Here is a 21,394-nt window from a genome sequence, read left to right as displayed (position 1 = left end):
CCGCACTCCGTGGGCATGCTACATGGCAACATTGCGCATTGCGTGACAGCTGGCACAGACACTACACCAGAGACACATGCATCAGTTACCTACTTGTCAAGGCCTAAACTCAACCACAGCCAGAGCCACGTGTTGAATGACCACACCCCTACACCTTACTGCCGTACGCCGGTTCACTCGTTTACGCTCACAGGGGTGTCTGGCACAGCTACATGTCCCAGGTCTACCCCACTGCCTGAGGTGACAAGCTTGAGCATGCTGTACACAGCAGAATGTGATGTGGTATGGCCCGGGGCCCTCATGCATACATAATGACCACACGGACACACTAAGAGAATTTGTGGAACTGGCTATGGGCACGTGCGCCCGGCACCTTTTATTGCCAGGGTCACACGTCCTATGACTCCTGTGCTGGATGCGTGTTGGGTAGTGTAAGCAACCCCTCAGGGGTTGGTTGGTACTGGCCACCACTACGACAGTGCTCAGACAATCAAAAGTTCAAAGTACAAACAGCAAGGGTCCATGAAGTGAGCTGCACAGAGTTAGTGGCCCCAGATGCCCTGTGGCCTGCATGGGCACACCCGCAAGGAACAGTGACTTGTGGTGCACTGAGAGAGGGCCACGAGTGCTGAGCAGGTCCTCGTTGATGTCCAAGGAGAATGTCGTGGAGTGTTACGGGGACAGTGGAAGGTTTACATCCAGTGCATGAGGCAGAGGGCAGAAGAAAGCCGAAACAGGCATTATGGAGGAGTTGAATGCCACAGTGTCCTTTTTTTCCCACCATGTTGGTATCAGCTACATGATAAGGACAACCCCCGGGCCATAGACTCAGACCCCAACCAAGTTCAACGGGAGAGTGCCCCTGACTCCTGTGGCACAGAGTCAGTGGCACCAGAGCTGTGAGGGGATGCAGGCTGCGATGAGGCCTGTACAATGATATTAACTCTGCAATGAACAAATCAAGACTAAGTTTCAATTGTGTGTCCTACTCGACCGCAGTGTGTACCGGAGGCAGCGATCAGCGTGGGGCAACCGCTGTGCAGCCAGCTCCTCTTGGATCTCTAACACACGGCATTGGAATGGCATGTGGAGAAGATTCCTGGTTGACATAGGTGGGGGTACCAGAGCTGAGCAGGTGTGCACCCTGCGACGATGCCGTGTCCTGCCTGGGTCGGACTGGATGGGATTTGTCATAGGCCTGCTGGACAGGTGTGTAGGCCTAAGACAGAAGTCCTCAGGGGCCCACGGACATGTGTTGTTGGAATGCTATGCACCGAGTTGGTGGAACCACATCGAAGGGAGTATAGGGATTTAAACGATGCCACAAATATGTACTCTGCCATCGTGTAATCAAGACAGAGTTCCAAATGTGTAACCTACTTGTCCGCTGTGTATGTCGGTGGGGTGTGTCAATGCGAAAGGAGTACTGCCGGCCTTGCTCGTAGAGTCCGCGATGGTCTGAGGAAGCTGCCAATGTCGCAGGCCTCTGGCTTGTAGCTGGCACAGGCACATGGTGAGCACACTTGGAGACACGCCGGTGTCGGCAGGTGAGCAGGGAGGCCTGGAATGCGATGGGGTGGACGAGACTGGTTCTGGGAGCATCGGCCCGGGCTGTGGCAGGCGCCCAGGATCGGAGCCACGGCCGCACATAGCGTCGGCCTCGAGGCGGGGTGAGAGGCGCCGCCCTGGCAGACACGTTGGGCATTCTGGAAGAGAGCCACTCCCAGGGCTATGTGCTTTTTATTCACACCCCTACGCTAGCCTACTGTACACCGGGCCAGCCCACTCCATGCACGCTTACAGGGGGGACGTAACAAGCTACATTTCCGTGATCTTACCCACTGGCTGGGGTGAAATGGCTGCGTCCACTGTCCACAACACTACCAACACCAGCATTATATGTTGACATGGATATGTCTGTGGACTGCAGACTGCAGTCTGTCCAGCACATCCACACCACACTTGGCATTGTGTACATTCTCATTCATGGAATAGTTACCTCCTTCGCACATGCTTGGTTCCCACCTCTTCCCACATTCTGCTATTGTGTGGCTGAGGTGTCATGCCGTTGATGGCTCATGTACATGGCTAGCCCAGGTTGCCACAGTAAGTTGTGCTGTTCTGTCTGGTGGGTGGGCATGTTGTTTGGCATGTTGTATGTGGGTTTGTAACGTGTGTATTGCCAGAGTTGTGAGTTGCATGATTGTGGAGTTGAGGTGTTTGGTGTGTTCATTTGGTACTTACCAACGAGCACTGCATTTCCGTAGGTGCCATCCTGGAGGCGCCGGTTGATGATGGACTGTCGGAAGATGTATTAGTCATGCGCACTGCCTGGGTAGTTGGCGACGACATTGGTGAAGAGTCCCCGGTGGGCCACTTTTGCCTGCACATTGATGAAATGCATGTGCTTTCTGTTGCGATAATTGTGTCCAGTGTCGGCAGGGGGCACAAGTAGGACATGTGTGCAGTCAATTGCTCCCAACAGGTGCGGGAATGCAGCTATGGCGTAGAAGCCTTGCTTGGTCTCCAGCTGTTCCTGCTCAGTGTGGGAGAAGTATAGGTACTGGGGTACCAAGCTGATGATGGCATCCAGGACAGGTTTGAGGAACTTGGATAGGGCTGGCTGTGAGACTCCTCCGACTCTGGCGGTTGTTGGTTGGAAAGTCCCAGAAGCCAACAGGTGCAGCACAGCAGCTTTGTCTACGGAGGGATGTTGGTTGTCCACTGTGTTGGTGCCATCAGCCTGTGGGCAATGATGTTCAGGATGCGGAGGATGATTGTCCTTTTGAGTCTGTAGTGAGCAATGACATGCTCTGGTGTTAGGTATGTGAGGCTTGTGCGTTTCCTGAAGGTCCGCTGTCTTTGTCTGCACTGCCTCTGTAGTGGTCCGGGAGGGGGGGGGGTCCAGGGGGGGTGGTGGTCCTGGGGTGGTTGCGGTGGGTGTTGTGGCCCTGTTGGGGCTCCAAGTTGCATGATGAGTAGCTCCATGGCATCTGTTGTTCTTCAGGTGTGGCTCTGGGCTGGGCTCCCGTTTCTGGTGCCGGTTGTCGTCCGACTTTGCACCAGGTCAGAGCAGGTGTTAATTTCCTGCTGCTAACGCACCTTATTGCATGTTATGTGATCTTATCGCCGATCTGGCTGGTCATTGAGAATGTTTTGGAGTGGTGTTGTCGCGGCTTTTTGCTCGGGAACGCCTACTCTGCATCTCATCAGCGATAGTTGCCGTGGTCATCCGCGGCGATGTTTTTTGAGGATGCTATCGCCGGAAAACTGGTGATATGGGCTGTGAATGGGGCGGAACATTTATCTCGACTTTGGCTGCGATAAATTGCAGATAACTCGGCGATGGCTACTTGAGAATGCCCCTAAATATTTTAGATTATTTTACATTGATGATAGTGTTAAAAAATATATATTTTTAAATAATAAACCTTATTATGTTTCTTTAGATTTTACCCAAGTAAGATCTCTATCAATTGGAACTTTACTTTTGTAAATTCTCTTGTAGAAGGCTCCACCCCCTTATTAAAATGGGTAGATAAATGTCAAAGTCTACACCTATTTGCAAATCCCAACTCGGAATAGGTGACTAGCAAAAAAGTGGAGAGTTAGACCTAAGTGAAAGAGTACTATACATGTGAGTATATGCACGCGTATATTATACCTTTGTGAAGAGGGTCCAATGAATCTTAACTCTTACTTTCTTTTTGTGTTAAGTGAATAACTATTTCGGAAAGTTACTTGAATGTTATTTTTGTTCATTTTTTATCAAGTATGCCTCATGAAGATCATCAGTTGTTTCTCCGGGAGTATTTTAATGATTCTTGCTCTCTTTGTGAGTATCCAATTGATTTATATTCATTGCAATGTTACATTCTCGCATATTAACTGCAATGTGGTTACCATTTTCGATAATGTATGGCATCAACTTCAGGATCACTGGCTTCAGGTACAATTGTTTTTATTCCTTGCACAACACAGCCATAGGGCAACCCCATGTTGTTTCCCTCCCTTCCTTAAATTTCTGAACATTTTGCATTTGGGCTATCCACAAAAAACCTGTACCCTAGATCAATGAAAAGGAGGTCACAGGACTTCTTAATGTATCGAAGACTCATAGTCAAGGAAAAAACGTGCGTTGATCAATCCAGTAGCCCGCCTCTGTGCCCAGAAGAAACATCTACATTGACAAAAAAGTGCCAACAATCTTATTTTTGTCTTTTGCAATGTGAATACATGTGGAGAAATATATTTATATGCAATGTGTTGTACTCCTTTCTTGATTAGGGGTATCTCAAGAAGAATCTCAGTTGTTTCCCCTGCAATAGTTTACAGACTCTAGGTGGCCACACATAAAGTACTTTTTTTCTTACTCCCCACCACAGCCATGGGATACCCCATCTTGTTACTTGGGCATTCTATATTGAAACACCAACTGATGGCCAGGGATACAAGGTGTTTTGAACAATATCGCTACCCTTTGTCTGAGTCCAGATGAATCCTCAACTTCTGCTAACCCAAGTCCCGAACCAGGAAGAAGTTTTGGAATGCACTCATCATGCTCTAACAAGCGTTGCCCCTAATTTTAGACCTTAGAAATCTTAACTAATTGGTTAATTGGATTTTGTAATGCACAACACAGGCAACATATTTCAGTTACACCCAGAAATTTTTTAATGCACAACACAGGCAACATATTTCAGTTACACCAAGAACGTATGATAACCATCGCAAAATTAGCTTAACGCAACTCTCCACATCGCAGTCTATCGCGGGAAAATAACTCAGTGTTAACCAGGTATTCTCAAGCCGGCGGCACCATGCGATAGACCCATGATAACGCATCAAATGAACGTGTTAAAATCAAAGCGATGCCGCAAAAATGCAAAACACGAACGCGAAAAAAGCAGCGATGACGCCAATCGCGTTACAAAAATCTGCGAAAAACAGCCACAGGCCTGCAATCCCCATGCGTCATGCAGGAAAATGCACTATAAAAGTTGAGAAAAAAATACATACAAAAGCCAAACAACAGCTAAGCACACCGGAGGTAGCCGGAGCAAGTGCAGAGGACAACCAGAACCCCACAAGCTCCCCGGATGACCAGCCTGGGACCTCGGGGTCAGGGAAGGACAAGGACAAGAGGAGTTGGAACAAAAGTTTCAGTCCACAGGAAAACAGGATCCTGATAACGGAGTTGATAGAACACCATCAACTACTGTTCATCACCTCCACTGTGTCACTGGGAACTAAAAATGGAATACGGCAGACCATCGTGGATAAGGTGAATGCAGTCGGAGTGCTAAAGAGGACAATGGAAGAGGTCAAGAGGCGTTGGAATGATGTCAAGCTCAAAACCAAGCAGAAACTCGCAAACAACTGGAAGGCAGCAATGCAGACTGGAGGTGGGAGCCCAGCGCCACTGGAGGAGCTGGACGAGATGGAGGAAATGGTGTCCACAGTCATCAGTGGGGAGACGGTGGCAGGAGTTGGGGGACCGGACACTGCTCAACATGTCCGGACACAACAGCAACAGGGTGAGTAACGACCAGGGACTGGGGGGACGGGGGGAGATGGGCACAATGGCACACATGCACAAGTAAGCATAGCACAGCTGCGGACAAACCATGCCCCAGAGTCCCAACTCCCACCAATTATGCAACATCCCAGCACTGCATAAGCACAGAAGCCAGATGCACACCTCATGTAAGGGCTAAGGGGCAGCCAAATCAGAGCTGCAGGGGCGACTCCCCCAAAATGCGGCACACACACATTAAATGCAGAGCACATCAAGATTGACAACGATGTGGGACAAACCACAACACGTCCACAACAGAACAGAGGACACAAGTGGTGCCGCATGTGTGTAGAAACTGGCCAATCACAGTTGGCATTGCAGGGAAATGTGAGTTGACAATATACAAGTACAAACACACATCCGTGCTGTAGTCGGAATGTCCACTGTCCCGCATCAAATAGGCATCTCCCCCAAACAGTCACAATGTACACTGTCATGCAGTCTGAATGTAAACATGAACAATGCATCAACATACATGTGAACAGAATGTTATACTGCATCTGCCCTTCACATTGCAGGGGGAAATCCAACACCTCCAACAGAGCAGTCCGAACCTCTCTTCTCTGATGATGAAGAGGACCACCACACCTTCGACTCGGTGCCCTCCACAGCTCGTGGAGAGCCTCCGCAGCCCACTTCCAGGAGCAGGGCAGCCCAGCTGCTATGAGGAGAACCCACCCCCTGCACAGAACACAAAGCAAAACCAAAGGGGATGATGGACGGAGTGTTGAACATTGCTAGCACTCACCCCCAGTCAACTGATCTGGGTTTAATCCATCATCATTCTTTAGCTCACTCCGCCACCCGAGTTCAGACATGGCCATATGCAAATCAGTCTGACCCTGTGCCTCATGGGAACAGTCCAGCCCGAACTGCTAAGCCATGTCTTCCCTGGACCGGAAACAAGCATCTTGGGACATTTAGCAGGCAGCACCCACCACCACGGCTGCCTCCCAGGACCCCAATAATGAACACTTGGCCTTCCAACGCCGTGTGTTGGGGTGCCAGGAGAAGCTGGCTGAACAGGTGCAGGTGGGGTTTGACCGCATGGCAGCCAAACTAGACACCATAAGTGACTAAGTCCCATCAGTGACCACCCACAGTCCCTAACGGACACCCACAGTCAGCTCCATGCTCTCTAACGAACCATGGCTGACATCGCTAGAGTCCTGAAGAACGACTGTCTAGTCAGAGTGCCTCCAGCGATCTGCCTTGGGAGTTGGGGCACATTCATGGAGAACATGGAGAGGACGTGGGTGGAATGAGCGGCTGCCATGGCTGCACACCTGCGAGAGGTAGCTGGGTCCCTCAATGTCATAAAGACCCTCCTTATGGCATTGCTGCCACAAGGCCTGGCACTGATGCATGCTGCTGCTACCACCCCATCCACATCTCCGGCCCGTGATGTGTCAGTGCCACACATTGCAGCACACATTCCACCTCCGGCCCCTGAGGTGTCACTGCCACACAGTGCTGGGGACAGAACACCACCACTCACATGTGAGGCACATGAAACAGCAGAGGACGAAGATGCGGCTGAATCTGCCTTGGTGGTAAGAAGGAAGCAGTAGCATTCATCTCTGCCATATCGCCTGTACCTGCTTGGTTCTGCCGTCTGCATCATCACCTACCACTGTCCCCCGATGCACTCTGCGACACTCACCTTGGACCTCGACATGGACTGCCATATTCTGTTTGGTCACCAATAACACAGCTATCAGGCTGCGGACTGAACTCCTCCTCTTCTAATGTACTTGTCTTTCCCTGAAGGACTCTGGCTGGCCCTCCACGGGCCAACAATGCAAGGTGGGGTTTGCATGGTCCTGTACTGTTCCAGCTGCAACACTCCACTGAATGTGCAATAAACATTCCTTTTCACACCGATGTGTCATGTCTATAATCTTGCATGTGTGGAGGTATGGTGAATGTAGGGTCAATAATTCCCCCTTACGTCCATGTTGCTCATGTTGTGGGACTTGGGTCACAGGGTGACATATTGCCGATTGCGGTCCAGTTGGCGCAGACACTAGAACGGAGACAACACGCATTAGTTACTTCCTTTTCCAGCCCAGGACGGAACCACGCCCAGAGCCCAGGGGTCATTGTTCACACCCGTACGCTGGACTGGCATACGCCATGACAGCCCACTCTGCTTACGCTCACGGGGGGATAATGCTACATGTCCCAGGTCTACCCTGTAGGGATCTGCTGCTCATAGGTCTAGTTGTCAGCATTCCACAGCCACTCCCTAACGGCTGGTTTACACTCAAACCACACCCATCCAGCACAGCCATCACAGGACATGTGACCCTGCCAATAAAAATGGCCTGGCGCACGTGCTGGATGCCATTTCCACTCTGTAACTGGATGTCTCCGTGTGGTTATCATTTATGCATGAGGGCCTAGGGCCCGGGCACAGCACATTGCCCAGTGCTGGGGGTGACATGATGGCGTCCACACCACAAGACTCAATCATAAAGGGTCCATGGCTCACAGTGCACAGACTTGGTGGCACCGGAAACACTGCGGCAGGCACAGGCACACTGCCACGGGACGGTGTCTTTCGGTGCACTGAGGTAGGGGCAAGTTAAGTGCTGAGCGGGTGTGCAGCCTACGATGATGCGCCGTCCTGGCGGTCTGGACTGGCAGGATTAGTGTGAGCCCTGCTGGACCGCAGTGTAGGCCTAAGCCAGCAGGCAGTGCAGGCCTACCACCACGTGGCGTCGCCTCGCGGTTCACAGAGTTAGTGGCACCTCAAGACCTGAGCGGGTGTGCAGCCTGCGATGATGCCGTGTGCACTGATATGTTCTCTGCCATAGCAAAATCAAGACCCAGAATCAAGTGTGTGACCTGGTGGTCTGCGCTGGGGGCTGCATGATGTGGAGGGTGCCATGGTCGCGGGCCCTGGGCTTGGAGTTCCCACCGGCGCGTGGTGGTCCCTCTTGGAGACACGCCTGTGGTTGAAGGTGAGCAGTGAGGCCTGGTTTCGCAGGGGCGGACAATCACCGCTGGGCAGTGGGAGGAGATTGGGTGCATCAACCTGTGTGCGCAGGGGCAGGCAAGCAATGATGGCGTGTGCTACTGTATGGACTCTGCCATTCATGTCTCTGGAAACTGTTTCAGATGAGGGACCTGGGGGACTGCAGTGTGTACCGGCACGTGGTTGGAGACACACCGGTGGCAGCAGGTGAGCAGTGAGGCCTCTGTCTGCAGTGTCGGCACTCCCTCTCTCCCTCTTTCTCTTTCTCTCTCTCTCTCTCTCTCTCTCTCTCTCTCTCTCTCTTTCTCACTCCTTCTCTCCCTCCCTCTCTCTCTCTCTCTCCCTCTCTTTCTCTCTCCCTCTCTCCCTCCCTCTCTCTCTCTCTCTCTCTCTCTCCCTCTCTTTCTCTCTTCCTCTTTGTCTCTCTCTCTCCCTCTCTCTCTCTCTCTCCCTCTCTTTTTCTCTCCCTCTCTCCCTCTTGCTCTTTCTCCCTCTCTTTCTCTCTTTACCGCTCTCTCCCTCTCTGTACTTTGATGAGCGCATGACACACCTTCTTATCTAGGTTTTTGTCTTGCAGGCTGTGACTTACAGAATGTCCTGAGAAGACCCGACATGACTCTTCCGAATTGTTGTTTTGGGTTTATTCTATAATAAACAGATTATTTGGATATTCTAAGATGAATGTATGATTCTCCTTTTTCTGACCACACATGTATGTTAGGTGTTGTGATTGTGCGACCACAGGCGAATTGTGTGGTTCATGGTTTCGTGGAGTTGATGTGCAATATCTTTGTCCAGGGGGGGTCGGACCTGCGGTGGGGTTCTGGGGGGTGGCGGTGGGTGTTGTTGCTCTATTGGGGCTCCGGGATGCATGTTCAGTTGCTCCTGGGCATCTGTTGTTCTTCATGTGTGCCTCTGGGCTGTGCTTCCTTGTCTGGCGCCGGTTGTCGTCCGACTTTACACCAGGTCAGAGCAGGTGTTAGTTTCCTGCTGCTAACGCGCATTATCGCCTGTTTTGTGATCTTATCGCAGATCTGGCTGGTCTTTGAGAATGTTGCGAAGTGGTGTTGTCACGGGTTTTTGCTCGGGAACGCCTTCTCTGCATCTCATTAGCGTTAGTTGCCGGGGTCATCTGTGGCGATGTTTTTTGCAGCTGCTATCGACGGAAAACTGGTGATATCGGCTATTTGCTCCAGCTTGTGAATGTGCCGATAAATTTATTGTGACTTTGGCTGCGATAAAGTGCCGATAACTCGGCGATCGGTCCTTGAGAATATGCCCCCCAGTTTTTTCCCATCCACTCTGGAAGCTTTTTGTATGTAGGACCAGCGAGGTACTCACCACCTCATGTCCTTCCTGTTGAGTACTTCCCTTCATGGTCAACACACAATGATTCTCATATGGTCTGCACTTGTAGATCTAGGATCTTTGCATAGTTGCCAAACGATGCCCGAGTATGTACCAGGCATTTCCATGTAAAAATACAAGTTAGGCTTTATTTTATCATTCTCCTGTTAATTTCTGTTTCACAGACTGCTTAGACTCTTTTACATGTAATCAGAGAAATGTCACTGTGGATGTGGAGAGTGTGCATCATACACCAAACCACTGGTGAGGTGCCGGACACCTTCAATATTTTGATTTGCACAACACGTGGGCCTTTTTACTGTCTAACACTGTGCTCTCTTTTGATTCTGATTTCCCTCATGCACAATGCTAGGCCGAGATGACTAAAAAGCCCTATAGGTATAGGCACACATTTTGTACTTCGATTTTACTGGAAAAATAGTCTTAATCTTCCTTTTGTTTCAAGATTCACGTAATGGGATTGATAGCACATTATTTGAACCTATAATGTTTGATTTACTTTTCATTGTCTGAATATATCTCATAATGACTTGCATTATTTGTTCAGTGCTGCTCACTTGCTCCCCTAAAGATGCCACATCACTGTGAGCAATCTAATCAGTCCATGCTGTTCACCCAGAGTTTTTACTTTTATGAGAGCCTGGGGCTGTCAAGGTCACTGGGCTACCAATGGGAGGTATGGATCATTATTAACAGTCCCTTTAAAGGGCACTGTTCTTTAGCTACATATGCACGTGGGGAGTGTGTATTATTTTCCCAATAGCTTAACACAGTCTCAGCATTAATTTCGCTAGACAGAATGCTGTGGGGACTCCCAACCCACAACTGATCCTCTCTTAAAAGGGGGCAGCTACAATTTTCATTTTTGTGTAGTGATATGGATATAGGTATTAAACGTTCAAATATGAAATTTGACGGGCTTATTTACAAGCCCTGTGCCTTATGGAATGTCACTTTTTTTATGTTCAGGCAGTGCAGAGTGCAGAGCCATATCTCTGAGGCCACAAAAAACCACCCTACGTGGCTTTTCATGGCCTCCTATATATGGTGTGAGGCAATGCAGTGCAAGTTGCTGCTTTGCCTCACACTGCATCGGCAGGGCATGCCATGGGTGTTGTGGTGGATGTTCCCACTCAATACTCATGGCATTTGACACATTTCCAGATTTACGACACAGCATAAATCCATGAATACTGTCAAAAATGTGTGCCTCCCTAGGGGAGGCGTAACAATTGTTTTTGTGCAGGAAGGTGCCCCATCCTGCACGAAAACAATCATGCCAACAACACGGATACACTTGCATCATGGTGCAAGGGTGCCTTCATTGGCACTAGGCAGCCATTTGTGCATCAGCGCAGTGAAAAAGGACAGGAACGCGCCATATCTCATAGATATGGCTGCTTTTCATCCCTTTTCTTTTGACACAGAGCATCGCAGCAAAGTGATGTTAAGCGCTGCGTCAAATTGTTGTAAATGAGGCTATGAATGTCTTCCTTTGAAATGAGACTTTTAGGCATGGATTTACAAACATTTTGCGCTGGGTTTGCATCACAAAAGTGATGCAAAGCAGCACAAAATGTTCTAGTTATTTACTTTTGAGCGTAAAACTTGTTTTTCGCTGGAAAGTAGCATAAAAGTAATGCAAATTAGCCTGAAGCACTGCTTTGCATTACTTAACGTCAAGGGGGCGTTACATGGGTGGTACATGGGCGTTCCCATGCAACCACCCATGCTTTGTGACGCAAAACCCTATCTACTGACAAAAGTAGGCAGAGTTTTGCGCCAAAAAAGTATGCCATTTGAAAGGAGGCATTAAAAGGAGCAATGCTTTCAGTTCTCCTTTCTTTTCTTACTGCATGTGGGCTGCACCGTATAGCACACATACAAAGTAGGTAAAGTTTTTAATTAAGTCTAAGCATAGTATTCCTATGCTAGACTCACGCACACACCCTTGCACTATGGCACAATGGTGTGTGTGTGGTGCTCGGCAGTAAGAGTCTGTGCCAATGCTAGGTAGAGGGGAGGAGAGTGCCATATCGCTGTAGACATGGCACTCTCCTTCTCTCTCCCTGTCACGCAATGCAGCACAGCATTCTTGGCTACAGTGCTGCATTGTGTGACAGTTTTGTAAATCTAGTCCCTTATATACTTATACTTTGGGGTCTATTACGATGTCGGTCGTAAGACCTCTGACCTCTGACCTCAGGTCGAAGGCCTAATGACCGACATCTTTGGTTTAAATTCTGACCGGCTGATTTTGAATCAGCTGATCGGAATTGAAACTGGCTGGTGATTCTGGCTGGCTTCCGACGGGCTAACACAACCCGTCGGCCAGTCGGAACCGACATGTATTCCAAATAGACCGCTGTTGATGCTGTCTGTATTATGATGCACGGTTTCCGGTAGGGTTTCCATGCCTGCCTTTCGGTCATGGAAACCCTGTATGAAAGCATGTTTGGGGCCCCTAGTATGGCCCTCTTTCCCCTGCAGCCTCCGGTTGGGGGAGAAGGGGCATCTATGGTGCCCCACTGTTAATCCCTGCTCCCCGTGGCAGGCACCTCAAGATGCCTGCCATGGGGCGCAGGGATTAACGTCACCTCCCATTTCCCTATGGGAGCAATGACTACAGCTGGTTTAAGGCTGTAACACATACTTCCATAGGTAAATGTCTGAATGCGACTGTACAGTGTCAGGCAGTCACGACGAGCGACCAGCGGTTGGTCTGTACCATTTCTGAGGTCCACCCGACATCGTAAGAGGCCCCTCTGTGTTCCTGTGCCCTGCTAGATTCACTGGCATCAAAGGTTGTGGAGATTCCTGTCTGTTGTTCTCCAGTCAGGAGGGGATTGCTTTTGACATACAAGAGTTAGGAAAACAGCTCAAGAGAGAAATGTCAAGGAGACACAGCTGCAAAGTTGGAGGATGGAAAAAGTAGTATGACATTTTGAAGTTTCCTCTCTCAGTATTTTCCTGATAACACACTGTAATGAAAAGGGTTGTTGGTCACCATGGTTTTTTGGATTGATCTCATATAGTATTTGACTCTTAAAACTGTCTTGCTAGTGATGTGATCCATAGGGTATTTAGGCACCTGGGAAGATTGCCCTAGGCCCTACAACACATATTATTAGCCTAGGTGCCCGCAGAGCGGGGCAAATGGACTGTGGTATCACTGACCACCAAAGGTTAATTAACCAGGAGTAGGACAATTCTAAGACTACTTCCAACTAACCAGAAACACCTCTTAAATAATTATTTGCTTATGTTTGGCCCCCTCTTTATACAGCTGTAATACTTTATTCCACATTAAGCTGTTACGTAGGAAACAACAGTTGGTTGTGGTGATGCACACTTCTGGAGGCTAAATAGAAACAATAGGCCAATAAAAACTAATTCAAGAGATTCCTGCAGTTACAAAAATCAAAACTTCCTCCTGACAGGTCATCTCACACCTGGCACTTAAACTCTGGAACCAAAAAAGAGCCACCTCTAACCTATGCACCTTCCCCAAAATGCTCAGAACTAGGGCTGGGCGGTACTCGCAAAGTTTTTACTCCCCGGAATTCCACGGAGTTACATAAAAACTCTGCATGAATCCTTGGAGTTCCACGAGTGGGCGGAATTCAGCACGTTGCGCTGCTCCCACTGATTTTGAAGTGTTCTGACTAGTGTTGTCTGCATTTCATGCACTAATGTGGGGGAAACCCAAGTTCTGTGTATTAAATTTAGACACCTCACATGCATGAAAACAGGCAGTCAGTTTCACACTGAGCGAGCGCAGCTCTTCCTAATACGGGGCCAGACGTTTCATGCATCTATAGGGGCATATTTACAAACAAATGTCGGTGCGTGGTTCTATGTCAAATTTGGCAACGCTGCCCTCTGAAATTTTTATAACACAGGGATGCACCATATTTACAAAAATACGGCACACCCGGTTCACTGAAAAAATATCGATGTTAAAAATATAGAAGTAAAAAATATTGATGCAAAAATATAGAATGCAAAAATATCTACACTCTATACTTAAACAGGTAAGTACAAAAATATTGATGTAAAAAATATAGTTGTACCAAATATCGAATTTTTATATATATATATATATATATATTTATAGTTAGGACCGTGTTTCCATAGGGAATCTCAAAATTCTATTTTGAATAACTTTGGCGCCGGTTGACGAATCTTCGCGAAATTTTCAAAACTAATGGGGCGCTCCGCTCAACTCCTACCCTGAAAGTCTCGGGGTGATTCGTCAAGCGGGGGCCGAGAAAAAAGGGGGTCCCAAAACACATTTTCCCCATGCATTTTTCCATAGGACCTTTAGTCGAAGGTACAGCCCGAACGACTGAACAGAATTACTTGAAATTTGGCAGAGAGGTAGTCCTCAGGTCAGGGAAGTGCCTTTTGCAGGTCTGGTGTCAATCTGTTCAGTATTTCCTGAGAAAATAGCATTTAAAAGCATATAACTATCTATACGCGGTGCCGTGCGCGAGCGAAATTCTGATTGGTTGTTAGATGTCAGTCAACATTCGAATCGGTCAAAATCAGGAAGTGTCGGCCGCCATTTTGTTTCTCGCACTGAAAAGGAAAGGGGGAAAAAAGGTGGAAAACGCAGGGAAGAGAGTTCCTGACCCCCTAGCCTTTGTCAGGGGGTCACAGAAGGACCCCCAAGGGTGAAATAAACATTTTATATTTTTTTATAAAAATCGCGGGGTGCGCGCACGGTGCGCGCACGGTGAAATACCTTAAAAAAATATATATATTAATAAATACATAACTTAGCATTTAAAAAACTGTACAAATTCACTTAAAAACCATAGGTTTCACACACGTTATAGTTAGGAATTAGCATTTTTAAAAACCTTGCAAATTCACTTAAAAAACCATAGGTTTCACACAGGTTATAGTTAGGTGGACATTTCACTCGTAAAAAACCAATGAAATTCCCCCGTTATAGTTAGTTCAGATAACTATAACTCGCGCGACCGCCACTCTATCACAAGGATGATGTCATCAGTGATGTCATGAGTGATGCCACTGACCATGTTATGAGTGATGTAATATGTGACGTCATGAGCAGTGGATTGCGGGCGCGTGAGTTATAGTTACCTGAACTAACTATAACGGGGGAATTTCATTGTTTTTTTACGAGTGAAATGTCCACCTAACTATAACCTGTGTGAAACCTATGGTTTTTTAACTGAATATATATATATATATATATATACAAGCCCGTTCGCGGGTGAAACGCGTTGCAGCAGGTTTATGATGTTAATAAACCTACCTGTGTCTAAGTGACCTCCGTTTCCCTGGTGATTCTATATATCTCCGAGAGCGCGTTGGGACTCCATTTTTTCGTTGATATTAATTACCGGTCGTCTCTGCCGGTCCGCGCCACCCCTCCTGGGGCTTGAACTTCAGAAAGAGTGACTTCGTGTACAAAATATATATATATATATATATATATATATATATATATATATATATATATATATATATATATATATACACACACATATATATAAAATTCGATATTTGGTACAACTATATTTTATATATATATATGTATACAAATATATATATATATAAAATAATAAATATTACATATGTTAAATAATAAAATTAATATAAAAAAAGTAGATTGAATATAAATTAAAAAATATATAATAAATACACTTAATTAAAAAAGTTAAACACACATACATAATAATGCATATATAATTACTTAAAAAATAAACTATACATTTTTATTTATTTTATATTTTTAAAATTATATAAAAATTTACAAATATATATATATATATATATACATATAAATAAAAATCACACAATTACCATGATTAATTCTCAATTCATTAGTTAATATAAATTAACAACTAATTATTAATTAATTAAACATAAATTGCTTCCCACCCTTTACCCCTATAAACCCCACAACCCGCAACCCTGCTTTGTGTGTTGGAGTTTTGGCGGCTGAACCCAGTCGCAAGAACGAACCGCCGCTGAAACGCGGTCCTGCAGCATCAGCCAGTGGAGAGGCGCTGGTGTCAGGACGGACCACACTCGAAAGTGAGAGACTTTTTTACAGTCAGCATACCCCAGAATGAGTGCCAGCATCAACCCATTGTTTTTTTTTTTTTAAACTTTAATTCTGAAACCTCAGCGCAACCCACAAGGGCGTTTTATTGTTGTAAGGACTGCTAATACCAGAAGGCTTTGCTGCTGACGCCCACTAGGGTGGGAGTACACGCCCACAGGGGCTGAACTATCATATTAAAGCAGGTGTTTCCCTTACTTTGTGCTGCTGTGTTTCGTTTGAAGGGGCCAGTGAACAAGGGTGTAGGAACCCGAAACGCGTTTGGCCAGGTATTCCTGATGATAGCCGCATGCTGAGGCTGCTGTCGTCCTCATTTTAAGAGGTTATGTTTGGTGTGAGGGCGTTCTCAACAAGGGTGCTTTGTGTGTTGGATATACACATTTATATAAATATATATATGTGTGTGTGTGTATACCAATAACATAAAAAATCACAAAATTACCATGATTAATTCTCAATTCATTAGTTAATATAAATTAACAACTAATTATGAATTAATTAAACATAAATTGCTTCCCACCCTTTACCCCTATAAACCCCACAACCCGCACCTAAAATAATAAAACAATTTCCATAATTAATTTTCAATCAATTATTTATTATAAATTATCAACTAATTATGAATTAATCAACAATCAATTAATTCCCACCCTTTACCCCAATAAACCCGACAACCAGCACCTAATTTTTTTCACAATTACCATCATTTATTGTCAATTAATTAATTAATATTCATAAACAACCAATTAATAATTAATTACAAATAAATTACTTCCCCCAATTAGCGCTATAAAATCTAAATTAAATAAAGAATAATCATTAATTTATTATAAATAAATTACTTCTCACCCTATTCCCCTATAACCCCACAAACCGCTATGGAAATAAAAAATGCAAAATTGTATTAAAATAAAATTCATAACTACTAAAAATTTAACACAGATGTTAAAAAACATAAACAATACCTATACAAAAAAACATACATCACATAAATTTAAAGTATAAACTAAACTACATAACACTAATTAAAAAATCTATATTTTAAACATCTATATTTTTTCAAACAATATTAATGACTTCTAAATTTTTCAAGACGATATTTCTTACCTTAAATTCGATATTCTTGACAATGATACGCTTGCTGTCGATATTTCTGAATCAGGATATTTCCGCCTCGATGTTTGTGTAAGTTGACATTTCCAACTCAATATTCTGTCTCAGCATGGTTGCAAGGGTGCCTGAGCTGAAGGTACGATTGTTTATGTGCAGGAGGGGACACCTTCCTGCGCATAAACAATCATTCATGGTGATTTGCTCTTTCTAAGAATGCTACATAATGCATCACATATAGAAAGAGCAATAAACAAGGAGAAATTAATAATTTCTCCTCGTATCGCCATTCTAAGACCAGGTATTACCTTACGTTAATTTTTGGTGCTGCCCCAGCCTTGTAAATCGGGAGCAGCGTCAAAAAGCAATGGGTGTTATGGTGAAATGCCTACAGCAACCACGACAGAAAGGGGCATATTTACAAGGTGGTTTTAAGCCACGTTGAGTACATTTTGGGAATGGCGCAGCTCGAATGAAGCATCAAAAAAAGTGAAGTTCTGGTGGCAAAAGGGGCGAGTGCTCCAGTGCACCAATAGCTACATCCCAATTATACAAAATACCAAATACCAAACATGAAAGAGGTAAAATATCAGTAGAGACCATTATTAGGAATGTAATGTGAATCAAAACCTAGCATTTTAAGAAAAGAGTTGTAAATTCCTACATTATATTCTCTGGAAATATCTAGAAATGTGTCAAAATCTCCCACACCTTTCACAAGGCGAGCTTTGGAGAGCCCAGCAAGTGAGTTGCTATGATTCATGTTCATGGGTAGGGCTAATGTCTCTCTTCCATAGTGTCCACCATCATCTAAAGTTCACCCTTTGAGCTCCTAACATCGAGGTTTGTTACCCTTTATCACAGTTGGTAAAAATGCGTGATCTGACTTTCTCAAATTTTCAAAGTTATGCATGTCACATATATGGGTACAAGGAAATGAGAAAATAGTCTAGGTTGTGCAATGCCTCAAATATGAACATATTAGGCAATCAGAAAACAGCAATCAAATTCTCCATATTATAGGCATATTCTGAACCTATACTTATAATTGTTACATAAGAGAGTTAGTAATAAATGCTCCCATTTATATACAATTGTGGTGGTTAGAGGGTTTTAATGACCCTGAACAAGCAAAATCGATGGGCAATCAGATGATTAAAGGACGGTTCGGTTGAAACAAGGACAGGCCAGGTTATCCCCGCCCGGAAGTTAATAAAACTACAGTCAGTTGCCAGCATGATTTTTTCTCTGTAGGTGGGTTAGAGCCCTATCTGGGAGGGCAATTAACATCCAGCATAGATCTACCCGATTTCGGCTAAACATGGTTCGCTTTTTGGTGGCGTTTCCAAATTGTGGATCATGAGCAAAAGACCTTAGTTTATGTCCCTGGGATAATTATTCAACACAAAGCACTCTGCACTTTATTATATTTTTCAATCTTTATTCTGAGCCCAGGAAATGTTATCTTTTGCCCTTATTCATAGCTGCCAGTGACATTCAACTACTATGAGTGAAACTTTCTCCTGAGCAAAATCAAGCAATGAAGACGAGGGAAACATAAATATCAGAAATTACACCGATTTGAGAAAACTAAGGGGCATATTTTCAAGGACTTCAAGGACTTAACACAGCTGTAGGTTACATTTTTTGATGTTACGGTGGCTTTTTTTATCGCCGTATTTACAAGTTGCCGCTAACTCCAGTTATGGAATTTTTGTAGCGTTGACGTAAATTTTGCCTAGTGGCACTTCTGTTAGCGTGATTTACCGAATATGAGATGCAAGGTAGGCAGTCCTGCGTAAAAACTCCAGCAAAACACGCAACGCAATATTCCTGTCTGTTTCCCCTACATTGGCGCACAATGGCTGCCATGTGCCAACCCTTGCGCCATGGTACCAGGGTGCCTCCGTTGTGGAGCTGATTGATGTTGTGCAGGAAGGGACAGCTTCCTGCACAAAATCAATCAATCCAGATGATTTCCTCTTTCTATACGTGCTGCAGAATGCGGCACACTTGGCAAAATGAAAAAAAGAAGAGAAATTACACATTTCCAGGTTTCTGGTTTCTCGTAAATCTAGGAATGCTTCGAGTTACATGGGTTTTGCATAGGAACGCCCACAGCAACACCCATGGAATGCCCCATTCACCCAGTTTAATGTGTGAAAGGGGCACATATTTACAAGGCATTGAAAAGCCATGTAATGTGGCTTTACGTGGCCTTGTAAACATGCTGTGGCACAATGCGCCATCGGAACTTCAAAATAAGTGACATTTCAGCAGTGCAAAAGTGCCGCAAGGGCCTCATAAATAAGGCCCTTGGACAATAGAAGAACTCCCACAATTTATCCTTGGCAAGATCAATAACACCATGGACCACCTGCCATTACAGCTAGGAGACCACCTCCACCACCACCCCTGTCATGCGTCACTCACCTGAACAAGCACTCCGTTCCCTTTGGGTGACAACTGGACCTGATCCCCTCTACGTTCTGACCTTGGTAGACCGGAACGTCAGCATCAGGAAGCTGGAGACCAGGAATTGAGGAAAGCCAGAGACTCTCCAGAGCCATCTGGAACCGTGGAGGCAGAGAAGCACAACCAGTCAATTTTAAATTAGTTAATCTGCTGTCTGGATAGTCACATCTGGGGGCAGTCCGCACGCCACACCTGATGGCCAGGTCGCAGTGGAGACATTGTCACTCGGGAAGTGTTGGGATCCTGTCTCTGAGTGCAATTGTGCATGCAGCGCCTTATGCCCCTCTTGTATAACCTGCTCCAGATTGGGGGTGGCTTATAGTTGTGGCAGGGGTGCCTGCTCCTCCTACACCTCCTATGACTGTCTCCACAAAGGACAGCTTGTTGCATAGCCCCTTCTCTCCCTGTCAGCAGTACCTGGAGACCAGTAGATTCCAGCAGGTCCATGCCTGTTCAGTGGCGTCACAGAATCGTGTGTTATCACCTGAGACCACTTGCAGCCTTGCTGAGAAGAGAAGGGAGTATTTGATGCCCAAATCTCGGAGGCAACGCTTAACCACTAGAAATGACCCCCTCTGCCTCTGCTCCATGTGGCGTGGTCAGGGAAGAAAAGTACTATGGCGTTTCACTTTCACCTCCCCCAGCTTGTGTATCTCCCTCAGAACACCATCACCAACCCTGAAGGAGGTGGAAGAGAAAGGGTCTAGGACCTGTCCATGGCGGCGAATGGCTTGCCGGCACTTGATGGGCCCACTCCAGAACAAAGAATGGGGAGAGTGCACCTGCTGGCAGTAGGTCACGCAACCATGCTCAGTATATGCCACTGCATAAACTCCTTCTCCTCCCTTGGGCAGACCCACCACCGGTACGTTGTTCTGCCGGGAACGGCCCTCCCTCTTCTTTCTAGAGTCTTCACACATGTCATTAGCTGCTGTACCTCCAAATCTGCGTTCCGGACAATAGAATGGACTTTGGCCAGTTCTTATTCAATGTTGTGTACCTTGTCAGTCAGCTTGCGATGATGTGCGCACTCCATGATGAAGTCGACTGTGATCTTGTCGATGTGGCCCTCAAGGGAAGCGTGTATTTGTTCAAGGGAGGTACATATTTTCTCCAAAGCTGCGAGTACAGAGTCTAGTTTGGAGTCCAGGGTGTCCACTGTCACCTACCCCGGTGGCCAGCGACCCCCAGCTGCTCGATCCACCGACACGGAGTAGCAGCCAGGTGTTGACGTTGCCCCCCTGTGTAGGTGGCCCATCATTGCACCAGACGCCCAGGCACTATGTATGACATGTGGTTCAATGCAGTGTGGCAAGCCCACTCCTCTCCTCCAGTCAGTGTATGCTAGCCAGGAATCTTTGTTCGGGCTGCACCGAGGGAAATCAATTAATCAATCATTCAATTATGGAATCAATTATTCAATCAGGGACTTATATAGCATGGCAACTCACCCATGAGGGTCTCAATGTGCTGGGGCAAATGGGGCTGCTGGTCAGACTGGGTGAAGTATCATTCGAAATGCGAGGTCTTGAGGTCCTTCCTGAATTGGGATTGCCTGAGGGGCAGGGAGTTGCAGGTCTTGACGGCGAGGTAGGAGAACAACCTTCCTGCTGTTCTGGTCTTGTGGATTCTGGGGATGGAGGCAAGGGTGAGTTGGGAGGATTGGTGTTGTCTGGCGGGTACGTGGAATGTGAGGCAGTGGTTCAGGTATTCTGGTCATTTCTCTTGTAGAGCTTGTAGGTATTTGTGAGGAGTTTGAAAGTGACTCTCTTGTTGACTTGGA

Source organism: Triturus cristatus, chromosome 5_2 (genome assembly GCF_964204655.1).
Source record: "Triturus cristatus chromosome 5_2, aTriCri1.1, whole genome shotgun sequence".
Taxonomy (NCBI): Eukaryota; Metazoa; Chordata; class Amphibia; order Caudata; family Salamandridae; genus Triturus; species Triturus cristatus.
The sequence above is the reverse complement of the archived record's forward strand: the minus strand, read 5'-3'. Positions refer to the sequence as shown.